At 53.7% G+C, this 24,276-nt stretch overlaps 1 long non-coding RNA gene across 4 annotated transcripts in view; it reads right to left on the reverse strand.

The window, feature by feature from the left end:
* The window catches only part of LOC138844158 (uncharacterized), a 68,319-nt gene extending 47,173 nt beyond the window's left edge, over nt 1-21,146 (reverse strand). Inside the window, exon 1 of one of the 4 annotated variants that reach the window (XR_016213945.1) lies at nt 20,674-21,146. This is a non-coding gene — a long non-coding RNA (uncharacterized LOC138844158). The remainder of the gene's footprint in view (nt 1-20,673) is intronic. The other 3 variants (XR_016213947.1, XR_016213944.1, XR_016213946.1) reach the window with 3 other exon arrangements.
* Between the last annotated feature and the right edge of the window lie 3,130 nt (nt 21,147-24,276).

A 24,276-nucleotide genomic window follows, 5' to 3' on the forward strand; every position in this document is an offset into this window, starting at 1 on the left:
AGATAGTAGATCTTTCTCTCTGTCTCTCCCTCTCTCTATATAACTTTGCTTCTCAAGTAAATAAATTTAAAAGAAGGAGGAGGAGAGGAGGAGGAGGAAGAGGAAAAAGAAGAAGAAGGAGGAGAAGGAGAAGGAGAAGTAGTAGTGGTGGAACCACCAGGACTCAAACTGGCTCTCCAATATGGGATTCTGGCATCGCAAACAGCAGTTACCCTGTGCCACAATGCTGGCCCCAACTACTCTGCTTCTGATCCAACTTCCTGCTAATGCGCCTAGGAAGGCAGTGGATAATGGCCCAGGTACTTGGGCTCCTGCCACCCATGTGAGAGGCCCAGATGGAGTTCCTGGCTCCTGCTTTGGCCTAGCCAGTACCAGTCCTCATTGTTATTAACCTTTGGGGAACGGACCAGCAGATGGGCTATCTCCATCCCTCTCAAATAAGTAAAAAAAAAATTTTTTAAAAAAGATGACAGGTGTGGGAAGCCCTGGAGAAAAAGCCAGCTTGAGGGGAAAATTTACCACTTTGGTTTTGGTTGAGTCTGAAATGTTAGCGAAACACCCAGAAGAAGACAATAAGAAATTATATCTATCGATGTGGGCCTCAGGGGAGCGAGCTGGCACTGTCAAGTCACGTGTTACCATTACACATTACATGTTGATGCATTATTAGAGTCGTGCACCACGTAACCAGGCTTTGGTCAACAACAGACCCCATGCACACGGTGGTCCCACAAGACCGCTTCGCCTAGTGACATCATGGCCGTCTGTGTGAGGGACCCTGTGATGTTCCCGCCTGGCCACATGCTTCTTAGAATACATTCACATTGCTAAGCACTGTGGGGTGTGAGTGACACCTGTCCCCAGGAAGAGACTGAGAAACACGGCTCCCGGCCTCAGTGTGACAGAGGGGAGTCTCTCCCCTGTCTGTCTGTGAAGGAGTTCGCAGTGAGTCAGAGCGAGGCAGAAATTGAGGTCACAGGTGAGCAGCGGAATCTGGATGCCTCCCAGATGATGGTGGTACACCCCAGCTCCTCAGGGTGTGTTCAAGCAGAGGCTGATGAGAACAGAACAGTCCCCAGCAAGCATCTCTGGGGGACCACCACACGTGCAGAGCGGCCAAAGGCACCCCAGCAAATGAAACTAAGAGAGTGCATGACAGACCAGAGGTCAGGAGAGGAGACAACCAAGCAGCAGAGGCCGTGGGGATGCCAGGTTGGGGACTGCGTGCTGGGGGAATCTTCTAGAAGCTTGTTGGATTGGTGAGAGTGAAGTCAGACCATGGTAGAGGTGGGTCATAGAGCACAAGGTGGGGAAACTGAGGCAGCAGGTAGCGACATTTTAAAGGAGGCTTTGTTGGAGTAGGAAAAGGAGCTAGGGGTGTTTGAGGAAAGCTAGGGCTGCAGGAGCCATGATTATGTTCATGGACAAAAGAGAAGGCTCCAGTGGAGAACATGTGATTAGAAATGAGCTGTGGCACAGTGGGTAAAGCCACCACTGCAGTGCCGGCATCCCATATGGGCGCCAGTTCTAGTCCCGGCTGCTCCACTTCTGATCCAGCTCTCTGCTGTGGCCTGGGAGAGCAGTAGAAGATGGCCCAAGTGCTTGGGCTCCTGCACCCACATGGGAGACCTGGAAGAAGCTCCTGGCTCCTGGCTTCAGATCAGCGCAGCTTCGCCCCTTGTGGCCATTTGGGGAGTAAATTAGTGGATGAAAGATCTCTCTCTCTGCCTCTGCCTCTGTCTTTCAAATAAATAAATCTTAAAAAAAAGAAAAGAAAGAAATGAGTTCACAAATCAGTTTCAGAAAAACCAGAGGGGCCAGCGCTGTGTGCAGTTCTGAGAAAGATGGAGTTCCCCAAACTTCCTGGCTCCCAGGAGTTACCCAGCATCCCTGTCAAACATGGATTCCTCTGTTCCTTTCCAGGAAAATCTGATTCACAAGGTCTGGGTTTGGGGCCCTGGGATTTGTATTTTTAGTAAATTCTCCTTGATGATTAGTAAGTGATTCTAATTACCAGAGACTTTGGGAAATGCTGTTTAGGAAAACATTAGTAAGAGCAAAAACAGAAAACAGAACCCACTTTAGGTATTTCATTTAAAAAAACATTTATTTTTATTTTAATTGAATGGCGGGGGTGGGGTCGGGGGAGCATTTTCCATTCTCTGTTTCATTCCCCAAATGCCTGTAACAGCCAGGGCTGGGTCAGGCTGAAGCTAAGAGCCAGTAACTCAATCTGAAGCAACCCAAACACTCACCATCGCCTGCAGCCTCCCAGTGTGTGCATTGGTGGGAAGCTGGGTTCAAAGCAGAAGAGCCAGAAGCAATTGTCAGCCCCTGCCTGACCTGCTTGCTCACTGCTTCCTTGCAGAATATTCAACAGTTCTAGCCCTGGGGGCTGGCGTTGTGGCACAGGGGATTAAGCTGTGGCATGAGACACCGGAATCCCATGGGGGCGCTTGTTCGAGTCCCAGCTGCTCCACTTCCGATCCAGCTCCCTGCTAATATGCCTGGGAAAGCCCCAAAAGATGGCTCAAGTGTTTGCCCCCCTGCACCCATGTGGGAGACCCGGGTGGAGTTCCTGGCTCCTGGCTTTGGTCTGGCCCAGCTCCAGTCATTGTGGCCATCTGGAGAGTGAACCAGGAGGTAGAAGATTCTCTCTCTCTCTGTAACTCTGCCTGTAATTTATGGTGTGTGTGTGCGTGTGTGTGCTGAGAGGTTGGGGTGGGTCCTGGCACACAGGAAGTGCTGTATTTCCTGCCTGGATGAGCCTACGTGAGTGTTTATTTTATGATCAGTCATTAGATGCTGCATTTGTTTTATGCCCTTTTCTTTATGTGCATTATATTATTTCATAATAATAAATTTCGTTGTATTTTATTTTTCTCTTTCAAGATCTTTATCACCACAAGGGACAAGCAGCCATGGAGGGTGGTGACTGCAGATGGGTGTACAGGGCCTCTGTGGACTGGCACTATGCTTGAAAGAGGAGCCACGCGTCACCAGGCCCCCGGCGTTACGTGGCCAGGCTTAGGGGCCGGTTCAGCAGTGGGCGTGCCAGTCAGCAGCTCAGCGCAGCTGCACACGACTGGCCAGTGAGTCCCTGGTAGCAGGGTCTCAGCTTGTCACGGCCGCCAGGTTGGGGCACCTGGTACACAGCTGAAACTTGAACTCCGGCACCCAGGGCGGCACACCCAGGTCCTGCTGGCTACACAGCTGCGGGTGGTTGCTGCCCACGCGCCTTCAGTAGAAGGTGTGAGCGCGGATCATGTAGAAGGCCTCGGAGGGCAGGAAGAACTTGCTGAACTCCATCATCCGGGGCATGTTCTCATCCCAGCCCCAGGACATGAGGGTCTTCTCCAGCCTGCACTGGGGCTGTCCCGAGAGGCTGGTCCTGGAAAGTGGAGACACGCGGTTGGCGGCCCACAGAGAAGGCATCTCCGATGACCTCACACTGGGTCTGGCCACACAGAGCCAGGGCCCTCCCCAGGTGGTACAGGAGCTCCATAGTGCAGAACCAGGCTCCTCCCCACAGCACCTTTGTCGGTGTGGGCCCCTGGATGCTCTCTGCTGTCTGTCCGGAACACGTGGAAGGAGTTGGGGGGTCCACGCCCAGGTCCAGCTCGTCCAGAAGCTCACCCACCCTGCTTGCAGCCTCTGGCATTTTCTTGTAGAAGTCTCGAGCTGGGTGAGCTTCCTCAGGTGGAGTCCACCACCAGGGCAAGAGCGTGAGCGGGCGGGAGGTGAAGACACCACTCAGGGGGGGCCAATGTGCGGTTTCAGAAGCTGTCCTTGACTTTGGCTGCCTTGGGGTCCCCATCAGGGGGGCAGACAGGGAAGGGTCAGGGCTCTGGGTGGATGGGGGATTTGACCCGTGTCACCATCCCACCAGCTCCATAAGGAGGAGAAGTCATCCCACAGCCACCTTCATCTTGAGGGGAATAGGGCGCAGGAAGGAGAACTCGTAATGGTCCCCCCGGGCCCACATGCTCCTGCTCGGCTGTCCAGGTACCGCCTCTGCAGCCCACGGTGGTCTATTTTTAAAACAGTACCAAGCAATGCCAGTCCAGGGCGCTCCCAGGAGGGGAAGGCAGGGGGCAGGTAGAGGGTCATAGCCACAACGGAACCCCAGATTTATTAGGGGCTGCCCAGCCTTCCAGGGCCCCCCGACATGAACACACCTGCCTCTTGGCCATCTCTCATCTCTCGTCTCGCAGCAGATTTGAGAATGCAAATGGCAAATTTGAAGGGAAGCGTTCAGGACACAGGAGGCTAGGGAAGGGACAGAGGACCATTGGAAAGGGACCAAGTGGTGCAAAGCTGGCCAGGGAGAGGACTGGGGAACGAGCTGAGTCCGCCTACAGCCAGGACCCTCAGGAGAAGTTCAGGCGGGGGTTGGGGAAGGCTGCCCCGCTCTAAGAGAGCAGGGGCCTGTGTCCCTGGCCAGGGAACGTGTCCATTAAAAATGAGCCTTGTCAAGGTGTGGTGCTCCCACGGGGAGGCTGGAAACACAAGCTTGCTTAATATTTTTAAGTTGTGGTAAAATGCAGATAACATTTACCGTTTCAGCTATTTTTGGTGTGCAGCTCTGTGGCACCAAGTATAGTCACACGATTGTGCCATCACCACTACCCATCTGGAGGATTTTTTACATCTTTTTTTTTCCTTTTTTTGAAGATGTATTTATATATTTGAGAGGCAGAGTTACAAATAGAGAGAGACACAGAGAGAGAGAAAGATATTCCATCTGCTGATTCACTCCCCGGATGGCCGTAAAGGCCGGAGGGACCAGGCTAAAGCCAGGAGCTTCACCCGGTGAAGGGTGCAGGGGCCCATGCACTCAGTCCATCTTTCACTGCTTTCCCAGGCCATTAGAAGGGAGCTGGATTGGAAGTGGAACTGTCAGGACTCGAACCGGTGCCCACATGGGATGTCGGCACCATAGGTGGAGGCTTAATCCACTACACCACAGTGCTGGCCCCCACTTCACATCTACCTTCCTACCTTCCCTCCTTCCTTAGATTTATTTATTTGAAAGTCAGAGCTGAACAGAGAGAGGAGGGGCAGAGAGAGAGAGAGGGAAAGAGAGAGGAGGGGCAGAGAGAGAGAGAGGTAAAGAGAGAGAGGGAAAGGGGGGGAGGGAGAGAGGAAGAGAGAGAAGGAGAGGGAGGAGAGGGAGAGAGGTCCTCCATCCACTGGCTCACTCCCCAGTTGGCTTCAAGCCAGGAGCTTCTTCTGGGTCCCTCATGTGGGTACAGGGGCCCAAGGAGTTGGGCCATCCTCCACTGCTTTCCCAGGCCATAGCAGAGCACTAGATCAGAAGAGGAGCAGCTGGGACTAGAACAGGTGCCCATATGGTATGACGGCGCCCCAGGCCAGGGTGTTGACCTGCTGTGCCACAGTGCCCCCCCCCCCCCCCCGCTTTCACATCTTTTAAAGCTGAGACTCTGCGCCTATTAAACAACCCTCTTCTCCCACACCAGGCTCTGGCAAGCACCTGTCTACTTTCTGTGCCTTTGAACTTGCCTGGTCTAGGCTCCTTGTGTAGTGCAATCTACAGTCTTTGTCTTTTTGTACCTGGCTTATTCATCTTAGCAGAATATATTCAGGTTTCACCTATGCTGTAGCAAGTGTCACAATTTCTTTCCTCCTTGAGGCTGAATGATAAAACCATTTATAAGTATACCACGTTTTGGTGGCCGGTATTGTGGCATAATGGGTAAAGCCAATACCTATGACACTGGCATCTCAAATGGGTGCTGGTTTGTGTACCAGCTCCTTTACTTCCAATCCAGCTCCCTGTTAATGTGCCTAGGAAAAGCTGCAGAGAATGACCCAAGTGCTTGGGCCCCTGCACCCACATGGGAGACCTGGAAGAAGCTCCTGGCTCCTGTCTGCCTCAGCTCTGGCCTTGGCAGCCACCTGGGGAGTGAGTGAACCATTGAATGGAAGACTTGCTCTCTGTCTCTCCCTCTCTCTAACTCTTTCAAATAAATACATAATTAAAAAAAAAGATTTATATATTTATTTGAAAGGCAGAGTTACAGACAGGCAGAGGTAGAAGCAGAGGCAGAGGGTGGGGGGTAGGTTGGCCTTCCATCCACTTGTTTACTCCTTGGGTCTGTAATAGCTGGAGCTGCGCCAATCCAAAGCCCGGAGCTTCCTCCGGGTCTCCCACATGCAGGAGCCCAAGGACTTGGGCCATCTTCTACTGCTTTCCCAGGCCATAGCAGAGAGCTGGATCAGAAGTAGAGCAGCAGGGACTCGAATCAGCGCCCATATGAGATGTCAGCACTGCAGACAGTGGCTTTACCCGCTACACCATCGCGCCGGCCCCTATACAAAAATCTTAAAAAGAAAGTATACCACATTTTGTTTATCCATTTGGCACTAACAGATTGCTTCCTCCTGTTTACTGTGAAGCTCTCTATAAACATGGATGGACGAGAATCTGTTTAGTCCTTCCTTTCCTTGTTGTAGGAGGCAGGATCCATACAGAGAGGGAGAATTGCTGGATCATATGGTAATTCTATGGTTAGTTTTTTTAGGAACCACCATGCTAGTTCATTTTATGCTTAGGAACACCATAGCTGTACCATGTTCTGTTCCCACCAGCAATGTACCAGACTCCAGTTCCTCCACATCTCTGCCAACACTTGCTGTCTGCTTTGTTTTGCCAACAGCCATCCCATGGGTGAGGCTTCAATGTTACTTACACGGAGCAACTTGTCTTCCAATGATACCCAGACACTAAATTAGACCTTTCGGTACCCGGCTGAAGTGGATTCTCATGGCAGGTGGGGCCGGCGACTGCCCCTGCTTCTTCCCTTGGAACATTTGAGACCCTCGTCCGTTATTCTCGGGAGTGTGAAGTGTGTGAGTACAAGGGGTGCAGGGGGAGGAAAGGTGGAGGACCGCTCCGGAACGCCTAATATGTGTGGATGGTCTCCCTTTTTCTCACTGTACAGCTCGGTGACTGTGAGCCAGTGTTTCTGCCGGACACTCCGCTCCTTGACACCTCCACCTCTTTGCTCTTCTCTTTCTATCCTGTTTTTCTATCTAATCTTTAAGGATCTTGTCTTGACTTTCAGCGCACATTCTGTCCCTGTGCATAAATTAGGTATGGCTTTCTGCTCTTTACATTGCCTGTTTCCCCTGTAAATTACACATTCATAATTTCCACTTTACTGCTCTTCTCCAACCCCTCTGGCTGCCATCACAAGTTCAGAAATTCGGACTCCACCATCCTGGGACTGGTGTCGCGGTGAAGCCGGTGAAGCCACCGCCTGTGATGCCGGCACCCCAGATGGGCACCGGCTGCTTCACTTCCAATTCAGCTCCCTGCTAAGGTACCTGGGAAAGCCGTGGAGGATGGCCCAGCGTGTGGGCCTCTGCACCCACGTGGGAGATCTGGAAGAAGCTCCTGGCTCCGCTGTGGTCATTTGGGGAGTAAACCAGTGAATGGAAGATCTCCCTCCCTCCCTCCTTCCCTCCTTCCCTCCCTCTCTCTCTCTCTCTCTCTAGCTCTTCCTTTCAAATAAACAAATAGGTAAGTAAATCTTAAAAAAAAAGTCAACTGTCTACTTCCCAAAGATTGGGAGATGCTATGGTGTGGACCTGGTATGGCCACACCAAAACACATGTTGACATTTCTAAAAATGCAATACATATTTTAAAAAATTTATGTGAGAGAGAGAGAAAGAGGGAGTTCCCTTTCAGTGGTTCATTCCCCAAAGGCCTGCAACAGCCAGGCTGAACGGAGCCGAAGCGGGGAGACAGGCACTCTGTCAGCTCTCCCAAACGGGTAACAGGATCCCAGGGGCTTGGGCATCGCTGCTGCCTCCTGGGGTCTGCATTAGAAAAAAGCCAAGAAGCCGAGCCAGAAGTCAAACCGAGGCACTGTGACGTGGGGTGCAGGGATGCTAACCTGCTTGTTTGCTGTTAGGCCAAACGCTGAGATTTCTGCCAGTGTAAAGGCACTGAGGGGTGGTGTGGCCTTTAAGGCGTGTTGGGGTTATGGGGCATCGCCCTCACGAGAGGATTAGCGTGCTTCTGTGGGTACCATGAGACGGGCCCCCCTGTGTCTTCCTTCTTTTGCACGCACCCTGCTTTCTGCTACGGAAGCTGCACAAGGCCTCCACTGCGTGCAGCCACACTTGGCCTGAACTAAAACAAACCTATCTCCTTTACAAATGACCATTCGTGGGTATTCTGTTAGAGTAGCAAAAGCTGGACCAAGACAGGACTCTCCCACCGCGTATGCAGGGTCCACTGAAGGGCTGGCTGTGAAATGCTGCAGGCTGTGCCTGAGAAGGCTCCCGGACCCTGGGGGTGCTGAGCCTGGGTAGCTCAACAGTGCCGGCGAAGCTGGGAACCCGCGACAAAGCACGGACAGCCGCATGGGGGAGCGGAATGCGAGCTGGGCGGTCGGCCAGGTGATCCGCAGGACACAGGTGGTACTCTTTCCGGGAACCACCAGGATAGAAACACAAACACTGAAAAATCCCAAGGGACACTCAGGGCCCTTCGTGGCTGCATCACGTGGCTGGTCGTGAATTCTGTTGAGCTTTGCGGCCACACTGTGCTTTTCTGCTCCTGTTTGGAGTGCTGATGCTTCAAAACCATGAACTCTGGCTAAGGTCTTGCAGTCACATCAGTAGAGGCTCTGTTGCTGTCTCTAGACAAGGAGCTCACCCAAGGGAGGCGGATGCGTGTTTAAATGGGGGAGAACTGCTTTGAAATAGGCATAAAATGAAGTGTTTGGGGGCCGGCGCTGTGGTGTAGTAGGTTAAGCCTCCGCCTGCAGTACTGGCATCCCGTGCAGACACCTGTCTGAGTGCCGGCTGCCCTACTTCAATCTTGCTCTCTGCTGTGGCCTGGCAGTAGAAGATGGCCCAAGTGCTTGGGTCCCTGCACCCACGTGGGAGACCAGGAGGACGCTCCTGGCTCCTGGCTTCATATCAGCCTAGCTATGGCTGCTGCAGCCATTTGGGGAGTGAACCAGCGGACGGAAGACCTCTCTCTCGCTGTCTCTCCTTCTGTCTGTAACTCTACCTCTCAAAAAAATAAATAAATCTTTAAAAAAGAAAACAAAGAAAGTGTTTGTGAGTGTTGATGACATTCCACAGCAGCCTCAAATGACCAGGGACGTGTGCTCACTAAGAAACCTGTGTAACCTGCGGCAGATACCTTGAAAGTGGCTACGGGATAAATACGCTTATTGTCTCGAGAGTTTTGGCAGGAGTGACTTAAAGGAAAGCCTATGGCAAGGACACCGTTGCTCCTTTAGTGCCGCTGGCTATCTTAAAAGCAGGTCCATGGGGCAGGTGTTTGGCCTGGTGGTTAAGATGCTGCACCAGATGTTTGCATCCCATATGGGAGTGCCTGGATTCAAGCCCTGGCTCGGCCCCCAATTCCAGCTTCCTGCTAATGTGCACGCAAGAGCCAGCTGTGATGGCTTAAGGAATTCAGCCCCAGCCATCCACACTGGAGATCTGGGTTGGGTTCCTGGCTCCTAGCTGCAGTATGGCCCAGCCTCAGCTGTTGAGAGCATTTGGGGAGTGGACCAGTGGATGGGAAATTTCTCTTCATCTGTGCCCCCAAATAAATACAAGTTTAAAAGACAAATAGGCCTATTTACAACTCCAGAGTTTGATATGTTCATCATCTTGTCTTGCAAGATAGGAGGGAAGCTTCAGAATAAGGACTGATGTCCTTGACCCTCAAGTCCATCGGGAGAGTTACTACCCTGGGTGGGTCCCTCCTGCTGCCTGACTTCCTGTCTTTTTGTTCCTGGCCACCACTGATCTTCAAGGAACAGTCTGGAACAAAGGAAGCCCAACCAGTCCCCTTGAGCGTCTCACTAGTGGGCCTGAGAAACAGTCAGTGGAGGGAGGGCAGGCGTTCGGCTCAGCTGCCAGCACGGGGCGTGGGATGCCCACACGCACACCCGAGTGCTCGGGATCAAGTCCTGGCTTCCTGCTAATGTGAACCCTAGGAGGCAGCCCAACGACTTGGGTCCCTGCTACCCACATGGGAGACCCGGATGAGTTCTTGGCCCATTCCTAGCTATTGTGGGTATTTGGGAAGTAAACCAGCAGATGGAAGATCTCTGTTGCTCTCTGTCCATCTGTCTTTATCTGCCTCTCAAATACAACAAGAATATATATTTTTTAAAAAGTAGAAAAAAAGCAGTTTGTATGGAAAATAAGAGGGGCAGGTGTTGTGATGCAGCAGCCGAGGCTACGTCTTGGGGGTACCCACATACCACATCAGAGTGCCTGGTTTGAGTCTTGGCTACAGTGTGCTACCACCAGCCCAGCTTCCCAACAGCACACCTGGGAGGGGAGCAGATGGTGGCCCAAATAAGTGGTCCCTAGCACCTACGTGGGACATCCTAACCGATGTGGGAGACCTGGGTGGAATTCCGGGCTCCTGGCTTTGGCCTGGCTCAGCTGTTGCAGGCATTTGGGGAGTGAACCAATGGATGGAAGGTACCAATCTCTGCTCCATTCCCCCACTCCCTGCCCCTCCAGGTCTCTGCCATCACTCTGCCTTTTAAACAAATAAAATACATCTAATCTTTTGAAAGAAAGAATTGGTGGAAGCATTATGAAAAGCAGTGTTTGGACAATCTGTGGGCTTTGCTGAGCCAGATAATGGGGGTTGAGGTAAGGCTAGAATAATAATAAAGGCCATAATAATAATAAAGTCAGAAATCAGTAGCAAGGATCAGCAAGCAACCCAGTTGGCCCTCCTGTACCTGCATCTTCAGATTTAACAACTGCAGTAGGAAAAATACTGTGTCTGCACTGAGCATGTACAGACTTTTTCTTGTGCTTACTCCCTAAACAATACAGTTTAGGGGTCCGTGTTGTGGCACAGCAGGTTAAGCAGCTGCCAGCGACACGGGCATCTCAGATGAGCAGCTGTTTGAACCCCAGCTGCTCCACTTCTGATCCAGCTTCCTGCTCCTGCGCCTGGGAAGGCAGCAGAAGATGGCTCAAGTACTTGGGCCCCCACCACCCATGCTGGAGGCCAGGATGGAGTTCCTGGCTCCAGCCTTCAGCTTGGCTCAATCCAGGCCATGGTGGCCGTTGGAGAGTGAACCAGCAAATAGAGGCTCTCTCTCTTTCTCCATCTCTCCCACCTTCTCTCTGCCTTTTAAATAAATAAAATAAATCGTAAAAACCAAACAATGAGTATGGCATGCGTTTTCATAGCATTTACACTGTGTCTGCGTAAGTTGTTCAGAGAGGGTTCCCAGCACACAGGAGGGCCAAGGAGCTTCCACGCAGACACCAGGCCACTTTAGCCATGGGGCTTGGGCACCCGTGCATTTGGGCATGGGGAGCGCCTGGGACGAAACCCTCGTGATTACCAGGAGACAACTCTGCAGGCAGCACTGGGAATCTGTAATTCCAGTCCCAGCGTCCTCTCCCTGCCTGCAGGTCCTTGCTCCACTGACACCCGGGGAATGTGTCTCCAGGCAGCCTGTGAGCGATTAGCCTTCTGCAGGGTCCCCGGTCTCCTGTCTGACAGCTGTGAGCCCTGCAGGCCACGGCGATTCTCTCTTCTCCCTTTAGGTAAAGATGGCGCTCTGGCTGATCACCCAGAATCCCCTACACTCGGGCCAAAATCTTCCTGTGAGGGCAGGGGATACGGGCGTAGAAGTGTAGAGTAGAGAGTAGAGACACCCCAGCATGGAGTCAGGGAGCCAGCAAAACCTGCAAGAGCCCTGTCTCTTTACAGTCAGTGGCTAGGCCCTTTTTTTCTTTTGGTTGGTTGGTTGATTGATTGATTTGAGAGGTAGAGTTATGGGGGGGGGGTGTTGTGGGGGTCTTCCATCCACTGGTTCACTCCCCAAATGTCCACAACGGCCAAGCCTGGCTGATCAGAAGCCAGGAGCCAGGAGTTTCTCCCAGGTCTCCCACGTGGGTGCAGGAGACCAGGCACTTGGCCATCCTCTGCTGCTGTCCCAGGCCATTAGCAGGGAGGTGGCTTGGAAGTGGAGCAGCCAGGATTCAAACCAGTGCCCATGTGTGATGCCAGCGCCACAGGCAGAGGCTTCACCTATTGCACCATAGCACTGGCCCGGGCTAGGCCCTTCCATTTCTCCTTCGGTGCGTCTGTGGGACGCCAACCCCCTGAGCCCACTTCATCCATGAGGCTCACACCCCCGCACGGCCTCCCAGCCAGTTGCCTTCTGCGAGTTCCTGGCCTCATCCCGCTCCTGCTGGTGCGTTACAGTCCCAGCAACAGGCACGCGGCGGCGCCCGCTCCTAACACCTCACACCCAAGCTCCTCACACTCGGCCTCACCACGCGCACCCCACTCCAGTGCAGCTCTTCTTCGCCCTGCGCCCTCTCTGCTGGCTACAACTATTTGATCTCTGCATCATCATGTGTCAGTCCCCTTTTCAGGAAACCACCCCCTCGAAAGCCGTGTAGGGAAATCCCCCTAACAAGACGCCTCCCACCTTGACCACGTTCCAGTGCCTGGCTCAGTGGTATCAAGTACATCCACACGGCTGCACAACCATCACCATCGCCCATTTCAAGAACTCTTCATCTTTCAGCACTGAGCCTCTGTACCAGTTAACGCCCGTCATCCCACCCCTCCAGCCACCACTCGTTCTACTTCTGTCTCTCCTCCTCTCTCTATAACTCTTCCAATAAATAAATAAATCTTAGGAAGTAAAAAAAAAAAGTCATTAAGATGTAGGTTTTCTGCTTATTCAGGAATGGTGAGGTTGAGAGGCCAGGAGGCAGCCACTGCTGCAAAGATCACTCGTAGACTCATAGTCCCTAGAAACAGGAGGCGTGGCACACGGGACCACACGCGGCAGCATCAGGGATGAGCAGGAACTGGAGGGGCTGGGGGAAGCGCCTGTGAGAACCTCTGTTGTGGTTTTCATAGGAAGCGATGGATGGGCGAGGTGGCCAGGAAGGCACGCAGCAGTGGGATTGGCGAGTCTGGATGCTTTTTGCAGGCTCTGGGGCACAGGGGCTGTTCCTAGGCTTCCGCCACCTGGCTCTGGGGTGAGTGGCCCTGAGGAATATTGCCCCCTGGAGACAGACTCAGTTTCCGAGGGGGTGGTCTGGATGGGAGGTTGAGCCAGGAGAGGCCTTTGGTCCCTAAGAGTCGGCTAACCCTGCAAGAGGCCAAAGACACCAACGCGCCAAGAACATGGAAAAGGAGCTGGCGCTGTGCCCTCGTGGGGGGAGCCACCTCCTGCACACCAGCATCCCGTGTGGGCGCCAGTTCCACATTCAACCCAGTTCCCTGCTAATGTGCCTGGGAAGGCAGCGGAGGATGGCCCAAGTGCTTGGGCCCCTGCATCCATGGGGGAGACCCAGAAGAAGCTCCTGGCTCCTGACTTTGCCCTGGCCCAGCCTTGGCCATCGTGGCCATTTGGGGAGTGAATTAGCAGATGGAAGCTCGCTCTCGCGCGTTCTCTCCCACCCCCCACGGCCCCTGTAGCTCTGACTTTCAAGCAAACAAATAAATCTTAAAACACACACCCAGAAAAGCAGCAGTGTGGTGAATACAGTTGGTGAGTGGCGAGCATACACTGGCTCTCAAATACAGACATTGTGATTCCTGTGTTCCAGGGTTCCTTGGTCCAAACCTGCCACCGTGCTAAGAACCCACTTCATCTACTGGCCTGAGAATAATCGTCTCTAGAAAATGAGCCTCACTCTACCCAGATCCCCATGGACTCTGTTTCCCTATCAGCTGTCTCCTCTCTGCTCGCTTCACACAGAAGGGTTTTAAGCCCGGACTGATAGATATCTCCAAGAGGTTAAGAAAATGACCTCGATGGGAAGAAACTGAAGACTTTACTGGGAAACTATGATGAGCATGACTCTTTTATCAAAGACAGAGGGAGGGAGGGAGGGAGGGAGAGATGGACAGGAATATAACAAACAGCACAATAAGACATTTTCAAATGCCGGTTGGTGGCTCAGCTGTGAAATTTCACCAAAGTCTAATGGTGAAAAAAGACTCTGAAATAATAAACCTAGCTCCAAATTACGGGCGCCTGCAAATGTAGTAATCTCTACCTAAGAGGCTTTGTGTCCAAACATGTCATTTGAGATCCCAGCACACAAAGGAGAATGCCCTTGGAAACAAGGAGACATTGAGGCCCGCGTCCCTGGGGCACTGGATTTCCGTGCTGGCCTCAATAACATTTTCAGCCACATTAGGCACCGGCTTCAGACCTGGTGGGAAGCAAATTTAAGTGTCTCTTTTAGGGGAAAACAATGAGAATGTTGTATTTCACAAAAGGAAGGAATTCTATCACTCTTCGGGTTGGCAGACCCGGCGGCTTCGTGATTAGATTGGACAGTAGCTCACGCTACTCTGATTTTTAAAACCTTCTCCAGGCTCACAAAACGCACCCCAAAGGGGAAAAATGCTCCCCCCTTCTCTACTGAGTACCAGTTCTTTAACAGCCAAGGAAAATATTTATCCTGCTGGTATTTATCACTACAGTTCCAGGGGTAAATGAATACATGAATATATATGTATAAATAAAATATATAATGTGTCTCAAACCAGAGGCAGCCTGCTGTCCTGCTGATGTTGTAAGAACAATAGAAGATTACAAAGCACAGACGACTCAAGCTCACCAATTCACTCAGCGCTCACCCATTTATCTCATTGGGGGGTATACACTGTTGCTACCATGTGCCAGGCACTTCAGCCATGGAGGTCACAGCAGACACGAGTGGTGACAAATACAAAGAGTGGCTTCTGGGGTGGGCAGTGGGGACCTTCTGGCTTGTAGGTAGAGGACAAGACAGATCTTCAGGAGCTCAGAACAGACAAGGAGGGATGGAGCCGTGTGCACCAGAGCAGGTACGCACCGGTGCGTAACAGGGTATCAGGTCGGGCAGCAGGGAGACCTCCGGTCAGAAAATAAAGCAAAAGGCCAAGAAACCCAGGACTGAGGGGCAGGCGTTTGGCACAGCAGTCAGGACGCTCCTGGGGATGCCCTCACCCTGGAGTACTGGGTTCCAGTCCCCAGTCCCCCCCTGACTGTGGCTTCCTGTTATCGCACACCCCGGAGGCAGCAGGAGATGGTTCAAGTAGCTGGGTTCCTGCCACCCCATGCTGGATGAAGTTCTGAGTTCCCGGCTTTGGCTGGAACAGTCGTAGCTGCTGTGTGGTCACTGGGGGGAGTGAACCAGCGGATGGGAGATCCGCCTTAGCATCTGTCTCTGTCTTTCTCTCTGCCTTTCAAATGAAATTTCAAAAGCAAATGAGAAGAAGCCAAGGATGCAGGGTGAATGGAAAGGGTTAATAGGCAAGCAAGGATGCTTGTCTGGTTCGGAGGCTGAGCCCTTGGAGACGGGTTTAGGGAATGAGAACCTGGTCTTGTTTAGAGCCCAAGAACATCGAGCCACCTGTGCCCAGCCCAGGAGCACAGAGTCTGTGTGTGGCTGTGGCTGGGGCTGTGGCTACCGTGGCTGCGGCTGCCACGGCAGACAAGCCGGCCCTGCCAGATGCGAAGTTCCATCTCTGAAGGCACTCTGCCTTCTACTGTGAGCAGACAGTGCCCAGCTGGGCTCCCGGTACCCAGCTGTCAGCCTGCCGAGGATCAGGCTAGGGCTTGTCACGGCAAGGTCATGGCCAGGAGGGGTCCAGCCACCACGTAGGTAGAGATCCTCCTACTGCATTCTTGCCCTTGCGTGTGGTCAGAGACCTTGTGATGGGAAGGATCCCATGATGCTCCCTTCCGTGGGATTTCCTGTCCTGACCCCAGGACCCAGGACCACCCTGATTATCTCCATTATGTAGCTTAGAAGATCCTCTGGTTGGGTGGAGGATCTAAAATCCAACCACAAGTCCCAGGGGGTTGTGACCTTGCTGAGGGACTGGTGCACCCTTCCCCGCTTGATGACGGAGGTGGACACGTGTGAGGCCCCAAGAGCAGCTTCCAGGAGCTAAGAGTGACCCAGCTGGCAGCCCACCAGGGCGCGGGACCCCAGTCCCAGGACTGCACGGGAACTGCATTTTGCCATCAGGGTGAACGGGCCTGGAAATGGCTCCTCCGCCACGTTCCAGCCCGGGCAACATCTTGGTTTCAGCCTCATGACACAGATCGGCAGGTGAGCTGCCTGAGCTTTTTAAATGTTCAAACTCTGTTTTTATTTCTGAAGGGCAGAGAGAGACAGGCACATCAGAGACAGAGATCTTCCATCTACCGATTCACTCCCTGGATGCCTGCATCAGGTAGGGCTGGATCAGGAGCCAGGAACTCAACCCGAGTCTCCTATGTGGGTGACAAGGACCCAACCGCTTGGTCCATCACTGCTGTCTCCCAGGGTGCACATCGGCAGGATGCTGGAACTCACAACCAGACATTCCAAGCAGTGCTTCAACTGCCACGCCGCGTGCCTGCCTGCCTGGCCCTCTCCACATAGCTGACCGCGGGGGAACATGCGCTGTTGTGTGGCACAGCCGGGCTCCTGGAGACCGGGAGGCAGTGAGAGGAAACTAGCAGAGCTTCAGAGTCCACATTGGCCGGGCAGTGCCGACACAGCGCTGCCTTGGACAGTCTTTATCTTGTAGGGACCACAGGTGCTGAGCAAGGCAGGATTGAGGGCCGAAGGGGTGGGGCTGGGGAATCTCTGACAATCGCCCCTGCGGTGTCCCGGGAAGAGTGTGAGGGCTACAGGCGGCCGTGGTGAGGGCGGAGTCGGGGACAAAGCGGGAGCCCTGGTCCCGACACAACCCTCGACGCTGTGATGGTGCTGGGCCGAGGATGCTCCAGGGAGGGACGGGAATGCTGGGACAGCGACCCCTTCCTCGGGAGAAGGGTACACTTAGCCAGGGTGGGGGGTGGGGGTGGGGCCGATGCCCCTTGTTGCTCAGCATGAGTGCCGCATCCCTCGGCATTTATGACAGGTGCCGATATGGGACTGCATCTAAGTGGCTCTAAGCAAGGCCACTGCTGCCCAGAAATCTACACTTCTACTTCTTCCTCAATTCACTTTAGGAAAAACTCAGCACACTCAACCAAAGGGATGTTTAGGAGCCCCGGGAGCAGGCCCTCTCGCCAACAGACTCCTGCCTTCCCTCTGGGCCGCTGCAGCCCGGTCCGTGGGCCCCTGTGCAGATGCTGGGGAGGAGCCAGCCACTGCGCAAGGCTCCCTTCTCTGAACCGGAGGGGTGAGGTGGGCAAGGGGTGGAGGGTGGGCAATGGCAGATGCAGAGGGAAGGGAATGGTCACCCATGCCCTGAGTCTCTGAAACACATCAACTCTCAAGCGGCCACCACCCAAGCCCTTGGCACACGGGTGGCCAAAGCATCCATGGGCCTCGGCCACCGACCTCGCCGTCCCAGAGTCTGCTTTGCCACAGCAGTGGGCCTGTCTGTCCAATCCCCAGGCCCTTTGCTGGCATCCTTTGCAACCTCAAAGAACTCAGCATAGGAATGGAGAACTCAGACTGCAAAGAAATAATCCAGAAAAGACTTCCGGTTGCACAGATCAAGTCCCCAGCACCTGCTCATCCAAGGACGTACCTCGAGACTGTGGACCCCATCTCAAGACCTGGATAAATGGGAGAAATGGGGCAGGGCCACACACTGGCCACAGCAACAGAGCACGGGGCAGGGCCATGTACTGGCCACAGCACTGGGGCATGGGGCAGGGTCACGTACTGACCACAGCACCGGAGCACGGGGCAGGGCTATGTACTGACCACAGTACCGGGGCACGGGGCAGGGCCACGTACTGACCACAGTACCGGAGCACGGTGCTCACTCTGCCTTTCAAATACATAAATAAATCTATGAAAACAAACCTAAGGCTGGCGCCGTGGCTCAACAGGTTAATCCTCTACCTAGTGGCACCGGCACACCGGGTTCTAGTCCCGGTTGGGGCACTGGATTCTGTCCCGGTTGCCCCTCTTCCAGGCCAGCTCTCTGCTGTGGCCAGGGAGTGCAGTGGAGGATGGCCCAAGTGCTTGGGCCCTGCACCCCATGGGAGACCAGGAGAAGCACCTGGCTCCTGCCATCGGATCAGCGCGGCGCACCGGCTGTGGCGACCATTGGAGGGTGAACCAACGGCAAAAGGAAGACCTTTCTCTCTGTCTCTCTCTCTCTCTCTCTCACTGTCTACTCTGCCTGTCCAAAAAAAACCCAAACCACACACACACAACAACAACAAACCTAAAAGAACGAATGTGGAGTGAATTTGTCAACAGCTGCAAAACTCGTCTCTCCAGCGGTGGTGACAGAAGGCATCACTGTACCTCAAGCAAAGTTCATTTGCGCCTTATGGGCGAATCATTGCACCGCCCCCAGATTCTGAACTGCAGGGCTCATGGCAGCTCTCAGAAAGGCTGGTGAGGCCAAGTGCAAATGGTGGTTTTCTTTTCTTAGTTCATAGAACAATGCGTGGCACCAACGGCGTTCTAAAAATATTTGTGGAAAAAGCTGTCAGGCTTAGTAAGCCTTAAAAATCATGTTCTCTTTCGCATTTTGTTTCTAATCTCTCTTTCAAGCTAAAGATCTGTGCTAAACTCTAACTTTCATAAAAAGTAAAATTTTGACTCTTAGGCAAGTCTAAAATGAATACATGTCAAAGGTTTTGTTTAGCTTATGGGCTAACATGGAAACTAGTAAGATGTTAAAACCAGATGCATCTTGGGAAGATTTTTATTCTGTAGAGGATGTGATTCCAATGTCTTCCTATGGACAAGGAAAACTTCCTTTTCTACCGATTAACTTCTAACCTGACCGAGTTGCTCCATAGCCTTTTCAATCTCAGACAATCCAAGCACTCCTAGAGGATCAGCTGGTACCTGCTCACCCACCAAGAACACCCAGCATCCACTCTAAGACGCCAGCCTCTCTTGCCCATTTCCGGATCTGACAGGTCTCCCCGACACCCCATGGCGGGGCAGCCCTGCCCATTGGACAATCCCGTCTTCTCCTTTGTTGCCTTTATCTCCTTGGCAACCACATCACACCCATGGCCCCCTGCTCCCACTGAGTGTCTTCTCCACGGGCCGAGACCCCAGCTCATTTTCCCTAGGCTTAGAGAAAAAGGTGGGGTCAGATGGACAGGTACCCCCATAACTGCACGGCAATGACAGAACCTGAGAAAGGTCATCCTGACCTTGCCCTGCCCTTGTCCGGAGCAGGTCACGGCCCCTCATTCCAGAGCCGCCCTCTTCACACGCAGGCAAAAGGACCGGGACACGGGTGCATCAGAGCAAACAGGCCCGGCCATGCTTCCCCACTCACTACCGTCGGATCCTGCTCTGTGCCCCCTCGATTCCCTACACCTGCCCTCTTATGAAACAAATACACACAGGCGAAGCTGCTTGTTTGGGCCTTCGGGTCCTTGTGACGGTGGCCAGGCCAGGCCAGGCCAAACTTGGACTAAATAAACGCGCGGTTCATCCATAACGGGGGGGGGGGGGGGGGGGCAGGAGCACTAAGCCTTTACAAATTTTTTAAATATTTATTTTCACTTTATTTGAAAGGCAGAAGATAGGGCAGGAGCAGAGAGGGAGGGAGAGAGAGAAAAGTGTCTTCCATTCGCAGTTTCAGTCCCTCAATGCACGCAACTGCCAGGGCTGGGCCAGGCTGTAGCCAGAAGGCAGGAACTCCGGCCAGGCGTCCCACAAGGGTGGCAGCCGCCCAGCACTTGGGTCAGGCACTACACTGCTTCCTGTTTGGTTCCTCAAAGTCCCGGCCCAGAGCTTCTCAAAGCGAGCCCAGGGGCCGCCTGCAAGGTGTCATAAGATGCACATGGGGTGGGTGCCGCTCTGTTTCCTGGGCCCTGCCTTGGAGGGGCTAATTTGGAATCTCTGGGGAGAAGACTTAACAATGGGCAGGATTACTACCCACCCCGCCACCGGAGGCTGAGATTCGATGTCTTTGAGGAGCTCTTGCCTTCAGCTGGGTAATTGCTACTCGCTTTGGGCCCCTAGCACGCACCAGCTGTTTTGCATAGATGCTTGCTCTAATTTTTAAACCTCGAAACAACTTTAGGAGGTGGGCACGCATCTCCCCACTTTACAGCTGGGACAGCGCGGCTTACAGACGTGAAATAGCATCCCTAGGGTCACAGGACTAGTGAGGAACAGGGCCCGCCCCACCCCACCCCACCCCATGATTCTCCCATGCCTGCTGCCCACTGGCACATTCTGGTTGACAGCTTTAGTCTGATTTGGGTTACGTAATTATGCAAATCAACCTTGGCCATCAGTTGGCGCCAAGAGTCCAGTGAAGCAAAAGAGGAGACTAGAGCTAGCGGAAGATTCTGGAAGCTCAGGGTTGACGAACTCTTCCCTTCTAGGGAGGAGAAGGGTGAAGAAGGCAGGCAGGCCCAGGCGGGGCATGGGGTTGAGTGGTCACACCCGAAATACTTGTTGTACCACGGAAACCCAGCCTTTGAAGAAAGCACACACCCACAGGGACAAGGAGGGCCAGCCACTCCAACGGCCACCGTGGCTGAGCCCACGCCCGACCGTGGGCCGTCAGCTCCTGCGGCCTGGGCACGTGTCCCCTTCTTAGCTTGTGTGAGTGCGCACAAAGGACCTGGAGACGCCTGTCAGAACCCTTCCCCTGCGGCGCAGTACGGCGTGGCGTGGTGTGGCGCGGCGCGACACACCGGGTGACCCAGAAAACCAACAGAAATCAACTTCTCACCGTCCGAAGGCTGGAGGCCGGGAGTGCACGGTGGAGGCCTGGGCAGGTTCCACTGAGGCCTCTCCTTCAGGCTGCCGACTCCTCCCCACGTGGTGTGGCGGAAAAAGGCTGAGAGCGCTCTCCCCGGCCCCTTTTAAAGGGGTCTAGTGCCATTGGGAGGGCTCTGGCCTAGGACCTGTTCCGTAAAGCCCACCTCCTGGTAGCGTCACGGGGCCTAGCAAGTGGGTGTCGTTTCTTGAGAATCGCCTGGCCAGGGCGACCCCAACCCCGGGGTCCGCGTGCTGCCGGAGCCTGCATTTCCAGCGAGCCCTGAGTCCCACGCTGCGCTTTCCAAACCAGATTCCAGAAAAGCGCTGCACTGAAGAAATGTTTATGCCGTTTCACAAATGGCAGAGTCTCCCTTTGTAAAAACCAAATTGCACAAACTGAACCACAGGGGAATTAGAAAGCTCTCTGCTTATCTTGGTACAAAATGTTTAGAATCCACACAGAGGTGTTTTTTTTTTTTTTTTTTTTACAATATGCATGCCCACAAACTTCAAAGACTACCCTCCTATAGGTGGGTTTTAGGTATCAGGGTGAAGTAGGCAGGCATACAGGTTAAAATTGTTAAATTTGTGAACTGGAAGACCACGCCTTTGCCACGCCCCTGTGTGACCTCATGCCCCTACCTGATGCCTTTGCCACGCCCCTGAGTGGTCTCATTCCCCTACCTGGCCACACTGGGGTGCCCACCAGCCAATCAGGTTAATTAACAACTCCCCTTTGGCTCTTCTTCCCGGGCCTATTGTCAGGAGGGGGCTTTCTGTAGCCCGTCGCCTCCAGAGTGCGTGGTCTTCGGGCCACGTGCTCTAGGCTTCCTGGCCTAGATGCTCATCTATGTGGCTGGTTCCTGGTGCTCAGTATGAACCCCCATTCACTTCTCTCTCCTAAATAAAGCTCTCACTCTCCTATGCATCTTTCTCACTAAATAAAAGCTTAAAACGAGGGCCGGTGCCGTGGCTCACTAGGCTAATCCTCCACCCTGCGGTGCCGGCACACGGGGTTCTAGTCCCGGACGGGGCGCTGGATTCTGTCCCGGTTGCCCCTCTTCCAGGCCAGCTCTCTGCTGTGGCCAGGGAGTGCAGTGGAGGATGGCCCAAGTGCTTGGGCCCTGCACCCCATGGGAGACCAGGAGAAGCACCTGGCTCCTGCCATCGGATCAGCGCGGTGCGCCGGCCGCAGTGCGCCAGCCGCGGGCAGCCATTGGAGGGTGAACCAAAGGCAAAGGAAGACCTTTTCTCTCTTTCTCTCTCTCTCTCACTGTCCACTCTGCCTGTCAAAAAAAAAAAAAAAAAGAGCTTAAAACGTACCATGCTGCCTCATTTATCTGTGCCGGTATTTAGAATTCTCCTCTAAATATTAGGCAAGAACCTTCTCAGGCTTGTTAATATCAGGGATTTAGTAATAAGCCTGTGGTGAAATCGTAAGGCACCCCAAATTCCAGTAGTACACGTGGCAGCCCGGATAACATTTCTATGGAACTTTAAGGGGCCACATTTCAGGGTAAATTTGTCCGATTTCAAGGGGAGACACTGGGGAACCACTGACAAAAAACACCTGCTTTTCCCTTCCGGTAAAGGCCAGAACTTGGGGTTCACTGCTGAATCCCAGAGCCCTGCGTTGCGACAAGAGCATCCTTCTCCTGCCTCTGGGCATTCTGGGTAAACCCTGCTGGCTTCCGAAGGCTGCAGGGTTTTTCAGCCTCAGACGCTAGAATCCTGAGGGTCTCTTGGCTCCCAAGCCATGGTGAACCCACACAACTCACAGCTTTGGCTTGCGCAGCGGGTCTGGCCACGTTTGCAACCCACTACCTCCCATGCGCGGAGGCCACTGGGGATGGTCGAGCCTGAAACCCCCAGCTGGGTGCAAACCAGAGCGGGCCGTGTCTTTGAACCACAGAGCCGGCTCCCCCGGCTCTCCCCGCCCCGTGCCCTCAGCAACAAGGCAGAGTTCAAATCTACGGCTACTTGCAAGAGCATTTGGGAACCATCAGGCAGGCCCCTGACCTCCCTGGCCCTCCCACATGTGACCCCAGGGCCACTCTGCCCGCCGTGGGGACTGGGCATGAGTCTTTGGAACTAAAGGGAAAAACGTGTCGGAGCTGCCTGTTGTGGGGACGAAATGAACTTAAAATATCATCTCCAGAGAACTTTTTTTTTAGGTAATTGGGCTAATTGGCTTCAGCCTGAGAGATAAACAAACAACAAAGCCAGCCCTGTCACCTCCTATTGAGGGCTGTCAAGGCCTGTATTTGTGTTTTCTTTTTCTTTCTTTTTTTTTTTTTAATGACCGAAGGGCCGGGCCACTCCGGCTCTGCCCCTAGCCTTTCGGAAATGAGGGTCTTGAATGGAATTTCCTGTACAAGCCCTCGGCAGTCGGCAGCCTCCTCGCTGAACTTCCCTTTCTGGAAGGCTCCAGGCCCAGCGCTGGGCAGGGCTGCAGAACAAAGGGCTGTTTCTCTGTGTGGTCCCTGGGGCCCAGGCGGCCTGGCGTGCACGGAAAGCCAAGGAGAACCCGGCCTCCTGTGCGCCTTCCCGAGCTGGGGCTGGGGCCGGGGGTGGGGGTGGGAGTGGGCTGAGTTTGCAATGTGCCAGTCTCGGAGGGGGCATGCCTCATGTTCAGTGCGGTGACCCATCAAGCGCAGCTCCGTGCAGGTGGCTGCAGGCCGGCCACCTTCCCCCGGCTCCAAGGGAGTAGCCAATGTGTTCAGGAGCTCCCACAGCAGAAAGGGGGGGTGGGTTTGCAAAACCCCTGGGTCCTAACTGCTGGCTACTCCATGCTTCTCTTCTCTCCTCACCCAGGCCACTCCTTAATGAAGTGAGCTGGCTCAAGACCACTTTGACAAAGCAGCAGAAGGTGGCCCACATGCTTGGGCCCCTGCCATCCACATGGGAGACCCGGATGGAGTTTCTGGCTCCTGCATTTCAGCCTGGCCCAGCCCTGGCCATTGCAGTCATCTGGGGAGTGAACTAGTGGATGGAAGATCTTTTCCCTCTCTTTCCCTTTCTATAATTCTGCCTTTCTTTCTCTCTCTCTCTTTTTTTTTTTTTTTTTTTTTGACAGGCAGAGTTAGACAGTGAGAGAGAGACAGAGAGAAAGGTCTTCCTTCCATTGGTTCACCCCCCAAGTGGCTGGGGGGGCCGGCGCGCTGTGGCCAGCACACCACGCCAATCCGAAGCCAGGAGCCAGGTGCTTCTCCTGGTCTCCCATGCGGGTGCAGGGCTCAAGCACTTGGGCCATCCTCCACTGCCTTCCTGGGCCACAGCAGAGAGCTAGACTGGAAGAGGAGCAACCGGGACAGAATCTGGCACCCCAACTGGGACTAGAACCCGGTGTGCCGGTGCCGCAGGCAAGGGATTAGCCTAGTGAGCTGTGGCGCTGGCCAGTGACTCTGCCTTTCAAATCCGTCAGTCATCTTTAGAAAGAAAAGCTGATGCATTGGCTTTGGTCTCTGCACAGGCCTACGGAGGTGAGGTTACACTTGTGCCCATTCTGCAGATGAATAGCTGAGGCTGAAGACGGGAAATTCTCCAAGGTTGCACAGGGGACAAATGGAGGAGA

This window comes from Oryctolagus cuniculus, chromosome 10, assembly GCF_051225735.1.
Source record: "Oryctolagus cuniculus isolate XC-2025 breed Fujian yellow rabbit chromosome 10, ASM5122573v1, whole genome shotgun sequence".
Taxonomy (NCBI): domain Eukaryota; kingdom Metazoa; phylum Chordata; class Mammalia; order Lagomorpha; family Leporidae; genus Oryctolagus; species Oryctolagus cuniculus.